Below are 21604 nucleotides of genomic sequence, written 5' to 3' on the forward strand. Positions count from 1 at the left end.
TCATCTGCCAGTTGCAATGGGCCAAATCGATGCAAATTATCTCACTTGATTATCAGGTGATTTACCATTGCATTCCATACAAAACCTTCTCTGCAAACTTGGAGAAAGGCTCATTGTGCATTGACTTCCTTCAGTATGAAGATATTTTGGAACAGGTTCTTCACAGAATTTTCCAACAGCGAAATAATTGAGAACAATACATTGAAGCGAGCCGCTGCGCATTCTCAGTGAATTCTAATCGATGCTGTTGTCATTTTGCTGGCACATTTTTGGCTGTTTTGTTATTCACCGAAATTGATACTTTCTGCATTTCGTTGTTATGATATTTTGGCTCATGTGCGTTTTTTCTGTAAGATGCATTCGATTTGTCCTTCAGTTCAATGAGGTTTTATTAGAATGTAAAGTTTATTTTTTAGTCACAAGTAAGGCTTACATTAACATTGCAATGAATTAACTGTGAAATCCCTCTCATCATCCCCTATATAATCGTTCATTATATGCCATTAACCTGCCTGCGTTGTTCTATTATCTGAATTACTGCTGAAACTTATTGAACAATTCTCAATGGTGCAAAGAATAATGACGATTTAGGATCACATCTCAAGGTGTTAAATTTGACACAAAATCCTGCATGCTGATTATTTTACCAGCTGTTGAACAAGTAAGGTCTCCATTCACTCTCTGTCTCTCTTTCGTGCAGCGAATTTGGCCGTCATTGTGATCCTGTCTCGAAGAAGATGCGGTCTCTCTGGGTGTATCACTTCTTACTTGTGATCAATGGCGTGGACGGATCTCCTGGTTATGATCACAGCTGTACTATTAAACCGGATTGCTATGATTTACTTTCCATCCAGTTTCCTGTCTATCACACCAGTTTGCAGTTTTCGTGCTGCTTTAAACATTGCAAGCACTGATAGTTCTGCCTGGTTAACTGTCACTTTCACCTTTGATCGATTTGTGGCCATTTCCTGCCAAGAGCTGAAAGTAAAATATTGCACCACGAAAATGGCAGCATGGGTCATAGGGATCGTGTGTGCATTGTCCTGCATAAAGAACGTCTTCATATATTTACTGTTTGAGCCCATTTACATAATTAACGATACACCTTGGTTCTGCAGGATAAAATTTATATTTAACATTTAAACATCATCTGCATGGGCCGCGTACGACTGGATTCGTTTAATTTTAACCCCTATTCTCCCATTCATTCTAATTTTAATGCTCAACGCTCTGACTGTTAGACACATTCTGGCGGCCAATAGGCGGCCAGGAGACTCCGGACACAGAACAACGGACAGAATCAGAGTGACCCAGAGATGGAGAAGCGGAGAAAGTCCATTGTTTTATTCTTTGCATTCTCAGGGAGTTTCATACTTTCATATTTGTTATTTTTTGTAAACATCCTCTCCGTTCGAATTGCCAGAGTTACTTATTTCTCAGGTTCTGATTTCGGTAACTCCGCGTTTATTCTCCAACAAAGCGGATACATGCTTCAGTTATTGAGTTCCTGCATTAATCCATTTATTTATGCCGGTATGCAAAGCAAAATCAGAACTGAATTAAAGAATGGGGTGAAATATCCGCTGCGCCTCGTTGTTAAAATATTTAAGTTCTATACATAGGAGATTGCAACATTAAGTATGTTGTATATTGTCGTTTGTCCCTGTATTGTCCAGATCGTACACTAGACTGTTTTCAACGTGCACTCGCTATATTAAATCATTATCCAATATGTGAATGAATGAGGAAAACTGGATTGACACATTATTTAGTCGTTCAAACTGTTCTCAGATTTTCTTTTCTATTTGTGTTCCATTTTGCTGCCAACAGCCATGAAGGCACCAGAGTCTGATACAGAGTTGCAATCAGCATGTGGTGAGTCAAGCAGGCAGATTTATTAATACCCACGTTTTGGTTATTATTATCATCATCCGTGTTATTATTTCATTGGATGTGAGCTTTGGTGACAATTGAATTACTGTTGGTCAATCCATAATCCCCCGTCTCAAGGCGAGTTCTGGTGAAAAACGTGGCCGGGATCGGCTCCAGCATCATTCCCGATGGAGCTGTTCCCGATTTTCACGCACGTCCCGCTTCAGCATCTGTAACTGCAGCCTTGCCGTTGACTCCTGAGTCATTTCATCAAGCTGAAGACAAGCATCTTCAGCGACAGTTAATACACGTAAATGGACGCAACTATCGTTGCCCCTGTCACTTATTCATTTAGTTTTGTGCAGTCCCCTTTAGATATTGACGTTGTTACTACTCCAATGCTACGACCTACCTGTGCTGCCTGTGGAAGTAGTGTTAGTTATATGCTGTGTATCATTGGAAATCTATTTCTACGTACAGGTTGGAAACACATTGTGCAATCCATCTGACTGTTCCTGTTTTTGTCATGCAAGAGAGAGAACAGTGATCAGAGGACAACGTTAACATTTGACCACTCATCATTACCAGAACGAACTCCCCGTTTGTGCATCCACTTACGTCAGCACCTATTCGACACAAAATGCCTAATTTCAATAACATCGGCCAATCCCTTTGTAATAGACATATATTAGAATGCACGTGCCTTTTAGCCAGGCCCACAGGTCCAGTCCCTTTGAAGTAACATTATTAATAATGTGCATGCACTACACCTCTCCTCCCATTCTTAATCCTTCCCCTTCATAACTCGCCTACTGGCAAAAACATAAAATTGCATGATTTCACGACCACAAAGAAACAGAATCTTCTATTGTGGTGGCAGCCTAGTTATCCTCAGTTGTTCTGTAGCCATGTGTCCTGCATGCCAGCATGCTGACATAACTATTCAGCAATTTATGGCCACAAGACCATCAGAGATAGGAGCAGAATTAGACCACTCGGCCCATCGAGTCTGCTTTGCCATTCAATCATGGCTGATATCTTTCTCATCCCCATTCTCCTGCCTTTTCCCCATACCCCATGATCCCCTTATTAATCAAGAACCTATCTATCTCTGTCTTAAGTAGATCCAATGACCTGGCCTCCACAGACTTCTGCGGCAAAGAGTTCACAGATTCACCACTCTCTGGCTAAATAAATTCCTCCTCATCTCTGTTTTGAAGGATCGTCCCTTTAGCCTGAGGTTGTACTCTCTGGTTCTCGTTTTTCCTTCCAGTGGAAACATCCTCTCCACGTCCACTCTCTCCAGGCCTCGCAGTATCCTCTAAGTTTCACTAAGATCCCCCCTCATCCTTCTGAACTCCAACGAGTACAGACCCAGAGTCCTCAACCTTTTCTCGTAATCGACTTCCTAAAGAAGAGAACATGGTTCTGTCAGGCGCTTCTGACTCGTGTGCATCTGCCGGATGTGTTCTCACTCCATAATTAATCTTACTGAAGGCTGGCAGCTGAATATTATGTGCAGTTAAGGCAGTTTACTTCTTCAGCACGAATCATGTAACTCGTCTCGTTCTGTAGTGTAACCAGACTGGTAATTTTAACCAGGATGTGGAGATGCCGGTGCCCAATTTTCCCGGTCCAATTTTCGTAGCACATGTTTTCTCAGCTCCTCTGCTGCCCTTTCCGATTCCTAGTCTCCTGGGCTCGCAATCACCTCAGGCAGAACTTCTCGGAGCGTGTAGACTCAAGAAGCACAGCTAAAAGGCATTCGCCAGACAAGGTTTAGTGTTACCTTGGCCTTCTGCTGGGTTGCAATACTACGCTGTAACTAATGCCTAGATACCATTTGACTTTAAGTACAACCATATCTGCGCTTTGACACCAAGTCCCTCCACTGCAACATCCACCACTAACTGCTAAAAGATAGTTTCCTCCATCAGGAAGGACGTTGTTAAAGTGCCTGAACATCTTTATGTACCTGTACATACCCTGCTGCTGTTGTGTCCCTCTGTTCGGCTCGGAATTCATTTACTCCTTCCATATGCTGACCCACCTCACCAGTGGGCTGTCCTTCACCTGCTCCTAGTGAATGAAATGAATCGTTCGTACATCTCACAGGGGGTCCCCCAACTTAGCAACACAAAGGAGAGGCTATTTACTGGTCTGACCTGTGGCAATTGGTTATTCTGTTGTTCTTCTCTGCTCGTTCGTAGCAAGATCCAAAAGAGCGCGATGTGACCTTCGTCTCTGCCTTACGCATGTTGTTTAAAACAGTTGGCACCTCCTTTGATTTTGCCCTTTCAACTGCGGTAATTTATACACCTGCCCATCATATGCACTCAAAGAACAAAACATACTCACCATACAGAGACAATTCGTCTGTTCCATCTTCCATAACGGCTGCAGACAATTGAGTTTCCAAGTAATACATCTGTGCTCTTGTGTTGAATAGAATTGAATGGGGGAATCGAATTTCCTCATATCAAAAGGAAATACATTGTGCAATATAACTTCCATAACTTTTTAGGCAGGAAGGTTAGGGAATCTTTCAAATTTGACTGTGAGAATTTGTAGGTGTACCTGTTTGGCGAATCAAAAACACTCCAAGATGTTTAGTCCTAACTACCATGCGAATCTTTCGAATCTTAACTGCATGATATCAAGTTGTTAACACCAGGAAAACACAACAAGCCACTGGAGGATAATAGATTGTTCCTTTAGCGTTCAACATATTCTAGAACGCTGGTTAGGCCACATTTGGAGTACTGCGTCCAGTTCTGGTCGCCGCACTACCAGAAGGACGTGGAGGCAGTGAGTGGAGAGAGTGCAGAGAAGGTTTACCAGGATGTTGCCTGGTATGGAGGGTCTTAGCTATGAGGAGAGATTGGGTAGACTGGGGTTGTTCTCCTTGGAAAGACGGAGAATGAGGGGAGATCTAATAGAGGTATACAAGATTATGAAGGGTATAGATAGGGTGAACAGTGGGAAGCTTTTTCCCAGGTCGGAGGTGACGATCACAGGGGTCACAGGCTCAAGCTGAGAGGGGCGAAGTATAACTCAGACATCAGAGGGACGTTTTTTACACAGAGGGTGGTGGGGGCCTGGAATGCGCTGCCAAGTAAGGTGGTGGAGGCAGGCACGCTGACATCGTTTAAGACTTACCTGGATAGTCACATGAGCAGCCTGGGAATGGAGGGATACAAACGATTGGTCTAGTTGGACCAAGGAGCGGCACAGGCTTGGAGGGCCGAAGGGCCTGTTTCCTGTGCTGTACTGTTCTTTGTTCTTTGTTCTGTGAAATCTCAAGTTCGCACTATTCCTTAAATGCTTTGTCAGTTCCTCGAGCAGTCAACAACTTCGGAGGCCTGTTTAGTGCCTGCACCACTGAGTTTGCAATCATATATTAAATTCGTCAATTGTGATTTCTGCTCCCCTGTCGTTGCTCAATGTTCACGCGTCTGGACAGTTGTTCTCAGATACACGACATGCTCCAAATTTTGGAATGCTACGTTTCAGCAACTCTGAATGATTGTTTAAGAAAAATGCAATTGACATAGCAATTGAATAATATCTTGATATTCATAATCTGTTACGATTCTGTGCCTTTCAGCAATATATTTGTGTCATGTTTCTTGTGCAGGATATGGCTTAACAGTCAGTTCGATGAAACAACATACCTTGTGCTACTGCAGCAGCAGAATTGACCTTAATTTGTATTTTGTGTGTTTTATTCTGCATTAATGCAGTTTGGTTATTTTTTTTCCCCTGGGATTTTTCAGATTTGGGCAACTTGGGCTTGATTAATTTGATTGACAGGAAAATTCAAGTGACTGGGCGGCACGAAGCTTACACAGAGAAATTAATTCAACTGCATCTTGGCATCTTTACAGAGAGGTAACTTTATCTGTGTCTCTTCTCTCTCTGGATTTGAAGTTTGGGATCTGCCAGGAAATAAGTCTTGTTCTCTGAGCCTCTGCTATTCGGTGATGGATCTTTCTCTGGAGACTGCTGTCTGGGAGTTAGAAGACATGTTATTTTTTTCTGTATTTCTGCAGAGGAGTTAAATGGCTGGAACCATAATGTGCACATGGGCATATCTGTTCTTGTGGTAACTGAGTCTCAGGAAGGATGAATGTCTGTCGGGATATTGCTTAAAATTGAATCGTAGAAATATTGAGCTGTTAAGAATTATGCGTTTTCGTATTTAGGTATTGTGAATTGCTGACTTGTTTTTGTTATACTTGAACTGTGTAATTTAAAAAAGTTTCCTTTAATAAGAATTATTAAATTAAGTCTCTTATATCAATGTCAATCAAATTATACCAGGGGCAGAACGATATATGCTCACCCTCGAGCACACATAAACAAGGTTTGGGATCTAGGCTAGCTTGATAATATACCCTGAGGTTTCTGATCTGGTCTCTATCAAACCACATTGCAAATGAAATATCAATGTTATCTTATTTATGCGTTTTTTTTCTGAACTATTAATTGGAAAAACAGACTGCTTTTCGTTCCCAGTCATTTTGAAAACCAATCCAAGGTATCTGCTTGTAAAGTGAATATGAATTTCAGCTATTTGAGAGAAAAGCTGCAGCGCTACGACTTGGGACATGATGCTGGGCCAACATTTAGAGTTCTGTGAGATCTGCCAAATCCCTCCTATTCAAAGGCTGATAATGTTGTCTTACTCACCAATTTGACAGACTGCAAATTGCCCAATCTGTGGTGGGGTTTCTCGCAGTTTTATGTTGGCTTTCCTCCCCACACTTAATATACACCACAGTTATGTATTAGCGGATGTGTATATGTAGTGTTTGTGCGTGTGTGTGTGTGTGCGCGTGTGCGCGTGTGTGTAAAATATCCAATGGCCCTGTCTGAACTCCAATCTGTCCAATCTATAAAAGTGAAAGCCCTGGCCAACGACCATCTGAGAAAAAACCGTTATTGACCGTATTAAATGTGAAAACTTCTGTTTTGAAATTGTATCCCCCATTCTAACTTCGTCCATAAAGGCAAAGATCCTTTCAGAATCTTTTACCTGAGGTCATCTCTGAACATTCCAATATTATAATCATGGATTGCTCTAAACCGCAATTGTTGCATTTCCAACTTGTTCAAATATTCCTCGAAAAATAACGGAGTTGTCGCAAGAACCATACGAATTGACATTCCCTAAACTTTTCTTCACTACAATTTTACATTTTCTTACATAAGAATTTGATTTGATTTGACTTATTATTGTCACATGTATTAAGGTGCAGTGAAAAGTATTGTTTCTTGTGCGCTATGCAGACAAAACATACCATTCATAGAGAAGGAAACGAGAGAGTGCAGAGCAAGTGTTTCAGTCATAGCTAGGGTGTAGACAACGATCAATTTAATGCAAGTAGGTTCATTCAGAGGTCTGGCAGCAGCAGGGAAGAAGCTGTTCTTGAGTTGGTTGGTACGTGACGTCAGACTTTTGTATCCGTTTCCCGAAGGAAGAAGGTGGAAGAGATAATGTCCCGGGTGCGTGGGGTCCTCAATTATGCTGCCTGCTTTGCAGAGGCATCAGGATGTGTAGACAAAGTCAATGGATGGGAGGCTGGTTTGCGTGATAGATGGGGCTACATTCGCGACCTTTTGTAGTTCCTTGCGGTCTTGGGCAGAGCTGGAGCCTACCAAGCTGTGATAAAACCGGAAATAAATCATTCTATGGTGCATCTGTAAATGTGGGTGAGAGTCGTTGCTGACATGCCAAATTGCCTTCGTCTTCTGAGAAAGCAGAGGCTTTGGTGGGCTTTCTTAACTATAGTGTCGGCATGAGGGGACCAGGACAGATTGTTGGTGATCTGGACACCTAAAAACTTGAAGCTCTCAATCCTTTCTACTTCGTCCCCGTTGATGTAGACAGGGGCGTTATCTCCTTTATGCTTCCTAAAGAAAGCCAATGGTCCTCATCATGTTGCAGAAATGGTTTCACCCACAGTGGCAAAAGAAATCCTTAGTATAACATTGCAATCCGCTTGCAATAAACAACAACGTTCAAATTTGCTTTCCAGTAACGTTTTGTATCCTTATACCAGCTTTAAGTGATTCGTAGAAACATAGAAAATAGATGCAGCGTCGGCCATTCGGCCCTTCGAGCCTGCATCAACGTTCAATGTGAACATGTACTTTCAGTATCACACTCCTGCTTTCTCTCCATACCCTTGATTCCTTCAGCCACAATGGCCATGTCCTGGTCCCTCTTGACATATCCAACAAACTGGGCCCAACAGCTTTCTGTGGCAGAGAAAGCCATTGGTTCACACGTCTCTGAGAGAGGAAATTCTTCCTCCTCTCAGTCCTGAATGGCTTACCCCTTATTCTTAGAATGTGACCCCTAGTTCTGGACTTCCAGAACATCGACAATATTCTTCCTTCACCTGGCCTGTCAAGTCCCATCAGGATTTTATTTCTTTCTATGAAATCCACTCATCCTTCTGAATCACATTGTGTGCAAGCCCAGTCGATTCAGTCTCTCTTCATATGTCTGCCCTGCCATTCCAGGAATTAGTCTCGTGAACCTTGGCTGAACTCCCTCAATAGCAAGGATGTCCTTCCTCAGACTGAGACGAAAACTGCACACAATACTCAAGACGTGATCTCACCAAGGCTGCAGCAATAAAAGCAGCAAGACATCCTTACCCCTACACTAAAATCCTCTTGCTATGAAGGCAGCATGCAATTAGCTTTCCTCGCCATCTTCTGCAGCTGCATGCCAACTTTCAGTAACTGTTCCCCCATGACACCCAGGTCACGTTGCATTTCCCCTTCTCCTAAATTGCCACTATTCGAATAATAATCTTCCTTCTTGTTTTTGCCACCAAAGCGTATAACCTCACATTTATCCACATCATATTGTATTTGCAGATATGTGCCCACGCAGTCACCCTGTCCAAGTCACCCTGCAGCCTCTTAGCATTCTCCTCACAGCACGCTCTGCCGCCCAGCTTCGTTTCGTAGACTAGTTCGGCAGGTTCCCGTTGTGCTGTCCAATTTTGCAACCACCCAAGTTTCTTTGAATTTGAATAACATGCTATGAAATTATTTCTACCACAGTAGACAGGTTCACTTTTTTACAGAGTCGAACTATGTACCTGCCTTTGTGCAGATATAGCAATATATAAACTCAGTCATTTTATTAAATGAGCTAACTTAGTTTAGAAACATAGAAACTAGAAGCGGAAGTAGGTCATTCAGCACTTCGAGCCTGTTCTACCATTCATTTTGATCATGGCTGACCATCAAATTCAATATCCCGGTCCCTCCTTCCCCCCATAATCCTTGATCCTTTTAGCCCCCAGAGATATATCTAATTCCTTCTTGAAATCAGACAACGTTATGGTCTCAACAACATTCTGTGGTAATGAATTCCATACAGTCACCACTCTCTGGGAAAGTAATCTCTCCTCACCTCAGTTCCAAAAGGCTTACAGATTTTCTTTAATCAATGACCCCTAGTTCTGGACTGCCCCAACATTGGGAATATTTTTTCTGAATATACCCTGTGTAACCCTGTTAGAATTTTATAAGTTTTGTACGAAATCCCCTCGCATTCTTCAAAACGCCAATTTATAATATCCTAACCGAATTACTCTCTCCTCGTATGACAGACCTGCCATCCAGGGAATCACCCTGGTAAACCTACACTGTGCTCCTTCTATTTTAAGGACATCCCTCCCCAGATATGGACATCAAAACTGCACACAATACTTCAGGTATTGTGGCCTCAACAACGCCCGATACAATTGCAGCAAAACATCTCTAATCCTATACACAACTCTTCTTGGCTATGAAGTTGAACAGATTTTACTGCCTGTTGTACCTGGGGGGTTAGTTTCAGCGGCTGATGCACGATGACACGATGGTATCGCTGAGTCTCCAGCTTTTTCAGTTTACACCCATAGTTGAGATCCCAGCACGGATGCCTGCTGTGCTCCATGTGTTGTATTTCACTAACCTGAAAATGTTCCATCGATAAGTGCTTTTTTGTCATCTGTTGGCTAATTTTTTTTTTCATTCAGAACAAATGTGTAAGTCGCAGATCCAGTATGAGTTCTAGTTTCATGTGATGACATGTGATGTTGCAGGTATACCAAATCTGTTCTGGAAATACACCGCATCGTCACTTCCCACTTTATCCACAATTTTTGCCTATAATGGAACATATTAGTCCCACACGTTGCAGTGCGAGGTAGACCCATGCATTGAAAATAATTATTCAAACATAATCGTTGATTAACTTTATCAGCATGCTAACATATTCTAGTTTCTACCTTTAGCATCCTGCTGGAGAGGGCATTGGTTTTCAGACCAACACATGTAATTCCGTTTCCCAGTTCATCTTCACCATACTGCAAGGACTTTACGACGGTGGAAAGGTGATTCCACATTGTTTGGTTCCTTTAACATCTGGTTTCAGTCTGAATAAATAGGACGGGTTCACTTCCGTATACAAAATACTGATGTCAAATGATGTGATGATTACAATAATCTAAAGGAAAAGAAACACTTTTAGTGATAGATTAAAGCAGATCATTAACAATCAATATGCAGCTTGACAAGACCATGACAGCAGAAGAAAAATTATTCTTGGAGAAAAATAAGTGAGCAGACTCATTGTGTTACAATTGTATCAAGTGTGGTGAGAGAACACTTGTAACGTCGTAGAAACATTTGCTATCGGCATTATACGTAAAACAATATGTTGTGGTAGGTGGCTGAAGAAGTGGAAAGTGATTCCTAAGGATGATGCTGGAACTAAAAAAAATACCTACCAGCAATTGGTGAATCAGTGATGGCTGCTTATTCCAGTAAACACAAGGCGGAACAGCGACTGATAAAGGATTTTAAGGTACTTGAATTGAATTACAAAGCAAATTTACAGCGAAATGTTTCCATTTGTAGGGGTGTCAGAAACGCAGGACATTAATGTAAGATGCTCAGTGATGCACTGATAGAAAATTAATGAAAAACATTTTTCGCCAATCTGTCCCTTCCATGCTGATTGAATGTTTTGAAGTAAACATTCAAAGTGGCGTGGCATGTTGCTAAAATGGTTAATGAAACAAACTGAACGCTGGGTTTTGCAAGTTAAAGAATAGAAATGAATACACAAAAGTAATGGTGAGCCTGTACCAAAGATTGGTTCGGCTATAACTGCAGTATGGGGACCAAACCTGAACATCGGAGTTTCGGAGGGATGTAAATGCCTAAGAAGTGGAGCAGTAGTCATTTACAGGATTGGTTCCAGGAATAAGAAGGGGGGGGGGGGGGGGACTGTTGTGATGATGGATGGGATGGTTGCTCCAAAAAAGGGAAACAAAGGGAAAGGCAGTATTTCACGGAGATATCGAACACCATGAGGTTTCCAGTGAGCAAGTAACTGCATTGAGATTACGGTCGACAATTAGATGTCAGCGAGTTGAGGTGAGTTGGAAGGAATCGCGGCCGAAAAGGAGTAAAACACTTTTTTCGGCAGTGATTGGTTAGGAATTGGAATGCTTGAGAGTTTGCTGAATGAAGATCCAATCAAAGCTTTCAAAAGGGCGTTGGAAAAAATCTGAGGAGAACTAAGTCCATGATTACAGAGCATTGACGCATGGAATGGATATTGCAAAACATCCGTCACAAAGAGAACAAATTGAATTGTCTGGTGTGCAGTAAGAATTGTAGTATTATTTAATGAAAATCCAGAATGAGTCAAGAATTACTTAGATTCTTGGCAAAGTTACAATGATCAAAACAGATGGGGCAATCCTCTTGTGGAACAAGCTTTACCTAGACCATTGGAGATCCAATTGGAATGCCTATTGCGCTGCAGGATCTATGTCGCTATCTAGTTACATTTAACTATGCTTAAGACCTCCAGAGCTCTGTTTCACCTCGGCAGCTGAATTGCAATACACCTGGTGGATATATGCTGCAGAGCTCTTATTTTCCTCTTGATGTCTGCATCACACGTTTAGCCATGAGATATTTCAGCAAACGTCATCATGCAAGTGACTTGTTTGTTCAGTTTTCCGTAACCTAAAATCCACATGGGTGCCTCCTAATTATATCGCCAATTATAAATCAGGGATTGTTTCTGTCACAGACCACACGTTGGGACCATTGCGAATAAACAGGCTCATGCTGAAGATGCACTCTCCAGCGAATGGTCCGTTGTTTGCCATTTACTATCCTGTCCTTGCAGCTATTGGGGTTCCAGGTAAGATACAGAGAAATTTGTACAGGCCAAGTTGTAACACTCTGTGCGTGATTACTCAGAATGTATTTTCTAACTTGACGTTGTTGGAGTGTTTGATTTTTCGGTGAACCAACTTTCTATTGTTTCATCAGGGTTTTGTTTCATTTCTTTTAATTGCTTTGGTTTGCAACTCAGCTTTATTGTTGCACCCACAGAAGCACTATCTGTGCCCTCAATTGTTTTAGATGCAGTGATAACGGATTTTGGTTTAAATTGCTGAGGGCCTGGCAACCCCCAATCAGCATGATGCAAACAGATTCCAAAAGTAATATTATTTTATTCCTTCGTGAATCCTGACAAAATATGTGAGGAACAGGCTAAGATGGTGTCCGAAATTAACACTTTACCTGGTATAAATATTAACATCAAATGACACAAACTTCTTCGATTCCCGAGTGGGCAGTAAGAACTACAGTTTTCTGATCAGTTACACAGACTGAAAAATCACAGACCTAAAAGTTCAAAGCACATTAACACTGTCTAAACTGACATATAGTGACACCATTAGTAGCTCACACCAGGTGATGTTAATATATTACTCCGTGTGTAAATGTTGAAAGTGTGTCTGCGTGTGTGTGTGTACATGTGTGTGCGTGCAGTGTGTGTGAGTGTGTGTGTGTGCGTGTGTGTGTGTGCATATGTGTGTGTGTGTGTGGCCGGGAGGGCGTTGGTTGGGGGGGGGGGTGGGGGGGGGGTGGGGGGGGCTGCTGCGGGGCATTCTGTGGAATCTTGCTTTTAACAAGGATGTGGGGGTAGGGCCTGGGTGGGATTGTGGTCGGTGCAGACTCGATGGGCCGAATGGCCTCCTTCTGCACTGTAGGGTTTCTATGATTTTTCTATGATATGTATGTGTGAATGTGTGTGCATGTGTTTGTGTATGTGTTCAGTTTTTGTGTGTGTTTTTGTGTGTGTGTGTGTATGGATGCATGAGTGCATGTGTGTATGTGTGTGTGTCAGTGAATGTGTGTGTGTGTGTGGCCGGGAGGGCGTTGGTTGGGGGGGGGGGGGGGGGTTGGTGGGGGGTGGGGGGGGGCTGCTGCGGGGCATTCTGTGGAATCTTGCTTTTAACATCGACCTGACAAAAGTATTTTTAAACGCATCAGCATCTCGAAACCTATTATAGCAAGGATGTTATTAAACTAGAAAGAGTGCAGAAAAGATTTACATTGATGCTACCGTGTGTTGGTGCTTTGAGTTATAAGGAGAAGCTGGATAGACTGTGACTTTTTTCGGTGGAACGTAGGAGGCTGAGGGGTGATTTTATAGAGATCTATAAAATAATGGGGGGCATAGATCAGCTCGATAGTCAATATATTTTTCCAAATGTAGGGGAGTCTGAAACTAGAGGGCATAGGTTTAAGGTGAGAGTGGAGAGATACAAAAGGATCCAGAGGGGCATTCTTTTCACACAGAGAGCGGTGAGTGTCTGGAACAGAGGCGGGTACAATTTTGTCTTTTAACAAGCATTTAGACAGTTACATGTCTAAGATGGGTAACGCGAGATATGTGCCAAATGCAGGCAATTGGGTATAGCTTAGGGGTTAAAATAAAGGGCGGCATGGACAAGATGGGCCGAAGGACCTGTCGCCATGCTGTAAACCTCTATGACTCTATGACTCTAATCGTCTCTAACCTCCAACCGCCCTGGTAAACTGTTCGAGTTCCATTTTGTGCTGTCTGAAGGAACTGAGAAATCAGAGAGGAGGTTGACATTAGAATGTGTTTGTTTTTTGCAGCTGTAACTGTTGTATATTTCAATCCAGTGTTCTGAATTGAGTTTCAGTTGCATATTTAGCAGTCACAGTTTAAGAGATCGCCTTCAAAATCGAACTGACATTCTTTCATCTGCTGTGGGTGCCTCGGGTAAACGGCTCCAGCTAAACTGAGTTCTTAATTAACTTTCTGTGATTAATTCTTCCATTATTCAAAGTTATCTTTGGTGCATCTCTCTACTTCATTCTGTGTTTTGCGTGAAGAAACCTATGCCAATACGAAATGTGTCATGCAAGCTTTGTTGATAAATTGATATTCTTCTTATTTCAAATTTCTTTACTGTCCAACTGTCGAAACAGCACAGATGATTTCAGACATTTTCTGGTGTACCAGCATGATGTTCGTAGGCGGCAAAAAGTCAATGTCAGCAATTCCTGGCATCGTGACTCGGAAAGAATGGTTGCTCGACTCCATTGCTCAACTCGATTAAATTTCCATGCTGTCTTCTCATATACACTTACATCAGTCAGTTACTTCATCAACTTGCCAGTTACCAACTGAGATCAAGAAATAATTCCATGAATTACCAATAAATAATTCACTTAAGAAACAAAACTTTCGTGGGATATGTATGTCACTGGCTGTCCAGCATTCATTGTCCACCCCTTGTTGCCCTTGAGAAGGTTGCGGTGAGCCATCTTCTCAAAATGCTGATACAATTTTCGAGACCATTTGAGAAGAGAGTTGACAGTCAACAACATTGCTGTGGCTTTGGAGTCACGTGTAGAAAATACTAGGTAAGGACGTCAGATATACTTCCCTAAAGATTATTGGTGAACTAGATGGGTTTTCCCGACAATCGACATTGGTTCCATAGTCATCAGTACATTATTAATTGCAGATTTATTTTTGCTGAATTCAAATTCCAACATCTGCCATGGCGAGATTCCAACCCGGGACGGCAGAACATTAGCTGAGTTTCTGGACTAATAGTCTAGCCACCTTACCACTGGGACATCGTCTCTCCATTGTTAACTATTTAATTGAAACACATATTTCGTTGTTTTCTTTTAGAAATAAGTGTTTGTGACTGAATGCAACCAATGTATTAATTAATTCATATTGTGCTACACTGCTGTTAATTATAATGTTTAAACAACAGTGAATCGTTCGCCATTCCTACCATTCGCTGGAGAGTGCATGTCAGAAATATATTTTCTCCTTCATTCAATCCAAATTTACTTTGTTTTGCTTCACTCTTCTAAATGACTTCCTCTTAGTTTACCTACTGCAAATGCTATTAAAAAAGTGACCCCTTCCAACCACCCCCCACCCCCGCCCTCCACCGTCACTCAACCCTCAACATTTGAAATCCCGATTTTGTTGACTCCAGTCAACAATTAAGTCAGTTGCTATCCAGCACAGTAGTTCCAAGACAATGATGGAGGACTTCAGATGCTTGAGGAGACTATATTAGATGAGGAGGTTTCTCTCAGACGAGGAAAAAAATAAGGCAGGAGTTAATAGCTGTATATCGAACTGGAAACGCTGTGAAAATATTTAAAGCAGTGGGCAAATTTCAAAGGCGTTCTTATCGCATAGTGGGATCAGGAATTCAGTGGGTTAAAGACGGATGGGAGCAGATTTAACATTAAACTTCCAAAACAAATTGTGTACGCACTTGGAGATGAAAAACAGCAGGGCTGTGTGAAATGGTAAGTAAAAGAGGCTTCTTCGATAGGTCTGTCAAAACAATATGAAAAAAGTCATATTGGGATTTATATAGCGCTGTTCGAGACCAACTGCCATCTCAAAATTCTTTGCAACCAATTCATCATTGAATTCTAGGGGCGAGTGCAATGTAGAAAACTTGGCACGGCGAAATCCATCAATGTGTTTTGCACCAAATTGCGTGTTCTTGTGTGATGCCGAATGAGAGATGAAAATGGATGGGACGCCATGATTGACTGCCATGCTTTACGTAGTAATAATTGCTGTCATGCTTCCATCCACCATGGAATACCTTTGTTTGAAATCTGCTCTTAAGGATGGCATTTGCGACAAAGTCGCCACTGCAGTGGTGTTGCTAGTTTTGGAAAGTTTCCTCAAGTTTTTGCCTGAGAGTTGAAATTATAGCTGGTAATTTAGAAGCCTGAATCCTACCAACTTGGCTGATAGGGCCAAGTTTTAGTTTACAACCGCTTTCCATGATTCAATTGTTTAGAGGTTAGGACCACAGTTTACACCGAAGCACTGACTCAATCAGTGAAAAGGGTCAATCAGAAGTTTATACCGACCTCGCCTCGCTTTATTTCTGGATACCTCCAGTCCGAGTACCTGTAGGTTCCCGAAAGCCAATGTTGAACTGGCAGTTCATCATCCCTTATGTGCATGAAGTCTCGATTCGGCATTAAATTCTGCCACTTGTTCAAATTAGTATTTTAGCTACATTTTTCACACCAATAGTTCCTAAGTATGAGTATCACATGTTACAAGACCACGTCCAGTTGTCCCTTGATCGACCCAGAATGGGAGGTGACTTAGTTACAGTGATTCCTGATCCTATCCCACTTTCAAATTACGAGGAGCGGCTGAAGCATCTGTGTTATCTGCCACTGAATACACTGAATCCTGAGACAAAGTTGAACGTTATTTGTCGTTCTTAGTATTAGCTTTTTTCGTGGCACACTGAAAGAAAGATATAACCATTGGCAGAGTTCTGAACAATTGTATTTCGTAGTCATTTGTGACGAAATCATTTTGTGAGTCTCCCAATATCATAATATCAGTAGATATCCCTCTTTCTCAAATCGATGAAAGACAAATTCCATTGATCCTATTCAATACTATTGCAATGTTATTGGATTCTTTCCTCACCAAAATGTTGAATTTAATTAACTTTCGTTTCGTTATGGACAGATCAGAGGATTGCACATTTTGTCATGTTAGCACACAACGTTTTCTCTGGTACCACACTTTCCTAACACATTGAACCTGGGCCGAATGCGTGCACATTTTGAAAATGAGGCATCTTGCAAATATCCTATCTAACCCAGCCTAACTAAAGCTATCGATTGAATTATAACCAGTAACCTTTTCCTCCTTTTTGCAGTTAATATCATGGCTATTGTGACCCTGTCCCGAGGAAGTTGTGATCTCTCTCGATGTATCACTCGGTACCTGGTGTTCATGGCGGTGACAGACCTCTTGGTTATTATTACCGCCGTGATATTGAATAGAATAGGCGGCATCTATTTCTGAAACAGCTTCTTGTCCAGGACATTAACATGTACCGTCAGTACTGTGCTTATTTATTCATCCCGAGATTCTTCCGTCTGGTTAACTGTCGCGTTCACCTTTGATCGATTTGTGGCCATTAGTTGCCAGAAACTGAAAATAAAATATTGCACCGAGCAAACAGCGGCTGTGGTGATAGGTATGGTCTGTGCTCTGAGCTGTTTGAAAAACATTCCTTTCTGCTTCACATACGAGCCCTTGTATATAATTAATAACGTGGCCTGGTACTGCAATATAAAATCTATATTTTATGTTTCACCCATATGGGCAGCGTTTGACTGGTTTGATAGACTTTTAACACCATGCGCCCCATTCTTCCTGATCATGTTATTCAATGTCCTCACTGTCAGACACATTTTAGTAGTCAGTAGATCTCGTAGAAAACTCCGGAGCGACAACAATGCAGAAAATCAGCGTGATGCGGAGATGGAGAGTCGTAAAAAAGGGATTGTTTTACTCTTCTCGATATCTGGAAGTTTCATCCTTCTGTGGTTAACATACGTTATCAATTTCTTGTATGTCCAAATCAGGAAATCAAACAGTTTCTATAGCCCAAACTTTATCCTGCAGGAAAGTGGAAACATGCTTCAACTTCTGAGTTGCTGCACGAACACATTCATTTATACAGTGACTCAGAGGAAATTCAGACAGCAGTTATGGAACACTGTGAAATATCCACTGAACTTAACTAATAAATTTGCTCAAAAATGAACAAAAATGAAATGGACAATCTCATAAATGTTCCGTCTTGTGCTCTTGCCTCTCAAGCCTCCACAGTGTCTGTTAATTGCTTCTACTCTTGCCCATACTAGAGTGATAAACTGACCTTTACTTCGCACTGACCAGTCAAATGTAATCGGTTCACTGTCTTTCTGGTACTTTCTGCAGGAGGAGAAATATTGGTTTTGCAATAATTCTTATTTTTGTGATGTATATTAAGATGTCAACTACTCACCAGCGTGTGGAGCAGTTTAAAATGTACACTATATTTCAACCTCATTTTCTCCTATCTTGTTTATTCTGATGTTCAATGTTTTAAATGTTAAATGCATTCTAGTGTCGAGCAAACACTTTGGAAGAGCAGGGAGCGCCCAAGTGACCCAAAGATAGACAAGTGAAGGAAATCCATTATCTTACCATTTGCTCTTTTGGGAAATTTAATCCTGTTGCTGTCGGTGTTGCTGTTCCGTTCATTTTATTAAAGATTCTACAATTTAGATGTAATTAAGTTCTATGTTGCCGTATTTGTGCAGGAACTAGAAATTACGCTCCACATCCTGAGTTGCTGCACTATCACATGTATTTGTGTAGTGACCCGGACACATTCAGAGAGGAATTGAAGAATGCGCTGAGACTTCCATTTACTGGAATTCTAAATGTCATTAAATAGTGATCAGCTATTCCATTAGCACCATCGTATTCATCTGGTGTTCTGCAACTCGTCTCAGTGAGACAGGGCAGTCTGTTTGTTCTTGTTTTTTGTCATCTAGAAAAAAAGCAATGGACAATAAACAGAGAAACAAAAATAAAAGAAAGAAATTAAGTAGCGAATAATTCCGGATTTGAATCATTAAATGTTCTGATTCAGCAATGACTCGAAACATAGAGCTTCAGAGTAGAATATCCACATGTTAAATTGGGAGTGAGGTTCATGACTCTGGCATTTTTCTTCAGCTCCAACGCACCAGGTAAAGACAAGAGCCCTCATTCCCAGCCCAAATCTCAACTCCACCATTCACTCCACACTCCCCCCCCCGCACCTTACCATGCACCCCAACACAAACCCACCACCCCCATCTCCAACATGCTCCTTGTTAACTTGCAGTCTGAAATTGTAAGCCAAATGCTTCGAGCTCTAACTTTGTAATTGCAGTTTTCTGATAGAACGATTAGGTCCTTTAAAATTCAGCAATAAATGTCACTTTGCCAGCAGTGGTTAGAGAATGGAAACATTGCGCTTTTCCTGACTCATGTGTACTCCAAACTCAACAGTTGCAAACCAGAGGAATGTATGTTGATAATTATTTCGTGTTTCTTTATTTGAAAATGTTCTGAGCAAAGCAGTAATTTGCAGGGCAAAGAACTATCAATGCACACGCCGCATGAAATAAAAAACATAGAAAAACACTCGAGCTGACACTCCAGCAGAGAGTGCTCACTTCATCGAGGTAATTGGCTAAATTTGGGAATTTTAAGGCGTGATTTTGTTCAAAGTTCAAACCCTGTTTTGCATTCCGCTTTCAATTTGACGTTAAGTTGATTTGCAGATTACTTCCCGCCTTAGTCATTGGGAATCAATTATCCCGCCAGTGGCAGTTGCAAAGTGACTTGATCGCACCATTCCTTGGAATTGCTTCCCTCCTGAGCAGCGACTGTCCAGCTGTTTGTAACTTGGGTTATTCTGAATACAGGATGTTTGCCTCTTGCACAATGTAACAAACGTCAACTTTGCTGCAAAAGAATGCTTCTCGTTCGAGAAGAGTTTTCTCCATTCGCCCACACAATGTGAGAATCGGTGGCAAGGCCTGAATCCGCTGCCCATCCCTAATTACACTTAGTAGCAGTTAAGATTCTGGCACGTTGTATCAGCTCAGCAGTCACATGCTGATCAGATTATGCTGGACAGCAGATTTCCTCCCTAAAAACGAGAATCTGGTGTGTTTTTACAATAACCAGTGGTAATTTCATAGTTAATGTCATTGAAATCGCCTTTCACTTCTAGATTTTATTAACATGCAGACACTGACAAAACGGATTAATAAAACTTTGAATGTTTAACATTTGGAATTTCAACCCAAGCGACTGATTGGACAGAAGAGGCAGCTAAAATGCAACAGGAGATTCGTTTTCACAATGTCTGAAGGATAACTTAAAACATCACAGGACATGAATATTAACTATTGGATCGAGTGATGAGGAATTAAACCGAATGGATAAAGGAATTGTGAGTAGTGACAAAATTAGGAGAACATATTAACCATTAAATAATAAACCTAAATCTGCATGGAATTAATTTAGAGTCAGATTGCAGATCGGACGGGATATTGGAATGGCGGCGGCAACATTGAATGGAATGCTGTGTCAGCATTCGACAATGCAATCGAGGCAATTTGTTCATAACTGAAAAAAAAAACGTGCACAGTAAATCAATCGAGGCGCAAAAGGAAGTTGCAGTGTTGGTTCAGGTATGACCGAGATGGGACACTAAATATGCAGGAACGCAAAATTGAAACACACTTTAAATATACACGGAACAGTGTTGGCCTGGATTTGTGAAGGAAACTAGAACAATTGAATTCTGAAAAATTGAAAATTCATAGAAAAAATAAATCGTTGTCTGTTGATAAGGAAATAATATTTAATGAAGTCTGGGCAAAAATAACCTTTAAAATAATGAACGAGAATTTAATGCAATGATGAGCTGGAAACAGGCACATGTATGCAGATGAATATCAATGCAATTACTAAATTCACGTTCCTCGGACCAGATATTCCTGTGAGTACCACTGAAAGATATATCAATGTCACTGTTTTTCTCACTGTTTCCTGTTTGGCGAAGACATTAATTAAATGTATCCTAAAAAGTTCCTCAAACCTGTTTCACTGTCTTGTGATTAAAGTGTTACAGTGCAACCATCGGATGGTGGCATACAGCTACTGCAGGCGCTGGTCTCTGCGAGTCTCAGATAAGTTCAGGAACTCGATAGTTGCACCTGGGAAGCGGTTGCTGAAATGTGAATATTGAACAGTATTGTCTGAGATTGAAAATTTCAGCAGGAGATTGACTGGTGCGTTCCAATGTAGCGTCACATCTCATTTCGATGCTAATATGTTCCAGAGAAGCTCCCGACTATCTTCCCCTATTCTTATCAATAAATTTATCACTAGAAGCCCCAGGCTCCAGAGCTTTCCACTCAATTATCAAAAACAACATTCAGAACTTCCTCTTGTTTGCTGCAGCTCCTTCCAAACATTGTGATCCATTTTACTCAGGATTTCATCCTGCAATTAATATTGACCTGTCTTTTGACCTTACTTTGAAATCAGATTCACTTCAATGTCCAATGCATCGACGTCCTTCCTTTTAGATTATGAGAAATTTGCAACATAAAAATCAATGTCTAATGGGGTGTCTCCATTTGGCGCAGTTTTGCTGATGGCTGAGGCGGCTAATCCTGGGAGGCCGATGCTGTCACAAGCCTGGAAGGAAGCTGCCAAGTGTGGCTCTGGGTTGATGTTTGCTCGTTGCTCGTTGTCGGGGCAGAAGAGTCAGAGGGGATTTATGAAAAACAAGATCCCTTGGGGGTGGTGGCAATCTGGAATGAACTGCTTGGCAAGGTGGTGGAGGCCGCAAACCTTACAAGCTGAAACACAAATATTCGGATGAGCAATTGAAACATAACATTCAAAGATATGGGACGAGTGACGGAAAATGAGAGCAGCAACTTT

The sequence above is a fragment of the Mustelus asterias genome, unplaced genomic scaffold, assembly GCF_964213995.1.
Source record: "Mustelus asterias unplaced genomic scaffold, sMusAst1.hap1.1 HAP1_SCAFFOLD_95, whole genome shotgun sequence".
Lineage (NCBI taxonomy): Eukaryota > Metazoa > Chordata > Chondrichthyes > Carcharhiniformes > Triakidae > Mustelus > Mustelus asterias.